This window comes from Lipotes vexillifer, unplaced genomic scaffold (assembly GCF_000442215.2).
Source record: "Lipotes vexillifer unplaced genomic scaffold, Lipotes_vexillifer_v1.1 scaffold207, whole genome shotgun sequence".
NCBI lineage: Eukaryota > Metazoa > Chordata > Mammalia > Artiodactyla > Lipotidae > Lipotes > Lipotes vexillifer.
The window spans coordinates 1740596-1743114 of record NW_006784469.1 but is presented as its reverse complement, the minus strand read 5'-3'; the positions used below and the strand labels follow the sequence as shown (position 1 = coordinate 1743114).

The following is a 2519-nucleotide window of genomic DNA, read 5'->3' as shown; positions in this document are numbered from 1 at the left end:
AACCAAAAAAAAAAAAAAAAAAAAAAAAAAAAAAAAAAAAAAAAATCAAAGAAAAGCAGCCTACTCAAACAGATGGCAGGACAGAAGATCTGAAAATGACAGAAAATTCAGGTCATATGCCACCCATATACCTAATTTACAGCTGCGTAAAGATTAAATACGGTTACTTCTGAAAGCTCTCTGCACACTGTAAAGTACTACAGAAATGAAAGTACAAAAATTACTCACTCCATGATCTTATTACTCCTATCTTCCAGGCTGGTGGGGACAAAGGGAAACTGGGGTGTGGGGCACAGCATTCATAAGGCCAAGCCAAATCCAGTCAGAAGTTAAACTAAAACCAGACACTTAAGAGATGGAAGGTTGCTGCCCGACCTGATAAGCCAGAAATCTGAGACTGAGGGAAAGCAAGGGTCCAGCTTAAGGTCACACCCAAGCTGGGATATGAACTGAGGTATTCTTTCCAGTTCAAGGCCCTATGGTAGTAGAAAATCCAGAGGCAGAAGTTTTAATACTTGGCAATACTTAAAGAACTAGAGATAAGAGAAGGAATATGCTAAACACTGAGTCCCTTGGTTGAGAACAGTTGAGTTTACAAAATATGCTGAGAAAAGCATTAGGACACGCTCCCCACGCAGAAGGAATTCATAGTCATTCAGAGTCCCGCAGTTCCTAATGGGTAGAGCATCCTCAGGAGGGAATACTTAATGGAATGTAGAAAGCCTATCAAAAGAGGGAGAGAATAAGCTAACTTATTTTCCTTCCTCTTGGCAAACTGAGGAAAGAGGTACAGGATTTGTACGGCAGTGCTTCCAACTCTATCTGAGCAGCTGCAATTATTTATTAATAACAATACTGATGTATCCTGAAGCAGCTCTTAGCCTCTTGACTTGACTGGTGGTCCTCTCAACTAGGACTGCTGAAGAATCACACCAGCCTCAGACCCATCAGACCCTAGAACTGAGCCCTCATCTGAACATTCTGAAGCTCTTCTCAGGCAACAGACACGAGGCTTGGGGCCACGTGCTGACAGACTGCCTTCAAAACACAAGGGTTTTTAAGACCACTTTTCCTAAGAATTCCTAAAACATTTATAAGTCCATTTTTGAAAACTTAGAGATTCTGCATCATTTGGGTAAGCATCATGGAGAGTGGGCCCCAGAATTTGGGCAACAGCTAAGAGGGGCTAGATCCTTCTGGAGAATGCCAGACTCGCAGGAAAAGAGGGGAACCAACACCCCTAGAGAAAAAAAAGCTGGTGGTGAAAGGGCTTCAAAGAAGGAAAAGGAAATTGGGATAAGAAATGTCAGATCAGCCAGCACATCCAGATTTTAGTGAACGGTTTGAAATGAAATCAGTTAACCTTCTGAAGCTTAATGATTCTCTCTTCACCTTAGCCTATTTTTTTTAACCTATGTCTCCTCTGCAAACTGCTGTTCCTGCGCTGTACTGCTCGTATCCCTCGTGCGAACACCCCATACTGCAGGGGAGAAAGAAGCCAGGGAGGGGACCACATAAAGATTTTATTGTATTTATAATTAATATATTCACAATAAGAGAGACTAAGAAATACTTTCTAAAAGTATTTTTAAGCAGCACATATTATATGTGTGAGGGGGGGAATGGGGTTTTTTTTAAATGTTAAAATTTCAGTGATGAACTTAAGAACCTAGACGTAAATCGTGAGAAAATGAGAGGCTTTTTATCATATAACGGCACTCCATATAAATCAATATTATATTCGTATTTCAAAATAAATTCCAGAGCACATTACTACCTAACATCTACTGATCTTTTAAATGCCTTGTGGAGCCTTAAAGAGCTTTATGTTTTAAGTCACCAAGATAAGCGTTTGGAACAACAGTCTTGCCATTCCATTTGTAAAGATGCTAACAGAAATCTGAAATTCACCTCATGAATGGAACATATTACTTCTTCTAAGAAATGAGGAAGAATATGCCTTCTCAACAGCAAATAGATGGCCCAGCAGGTATATTTCCAGAGAGCCTCCCTACTTGATATCAGCCTGTCTCACTTGGCCTGTAAGACAGGGATGGGCGGCAGGATCTTCTCCCTGTTGCTTGTTTGCCAAGAATGTGCATTTTTAAAAATAGGAATGATTAAACTTTTAGAAATCCATTTGTCTGCAGAATCAGCCAAAGGTACTTCTTGAAAATTATGAGCACAGCAAGTTTTGGAAACAACCTGCCCCACCTCTGCCCAAAGCAAGAGAAAAACAAAATTCTTCAACACTTTGGTCCAATACCCTCATTCTAAGGATAAGGATAAGGCCACGTAAAAAAAGATATGGGAGGGCTTCCCTGGTGGCGCAGTGGTTGAGAGTCCGCCTGCCGACGCAGGGGATACGGGTTCGTGCCCCGGTCCGGGAAGGTCCCACGTGCCGCGGAGCGGCTGGGCCCCTGAGCCACGGCCGCTGAGCCTGCGCGTCCGGAGCCCTTGCTCCGCAAGGGGAGAGGCCACAACAGTGAGAGGCCCGCGTACCGCAAAAAAAAAAAAAA

At 42.5% G+C, this 2519-nt stretch overlaps 1 protein-coding gene across 1 annotated transcript in view; it reads right to left on the bottom strand.

Moving 5' to 3' along the window:
• The window catches only part of DMD (dystrophin), a 1809438-nt gene that overhangs the window by 143330 nt on the left and 1663589 nt on the right, over window positions 1-2519 (bottom strand). The window lies entirely within an intron of this gene.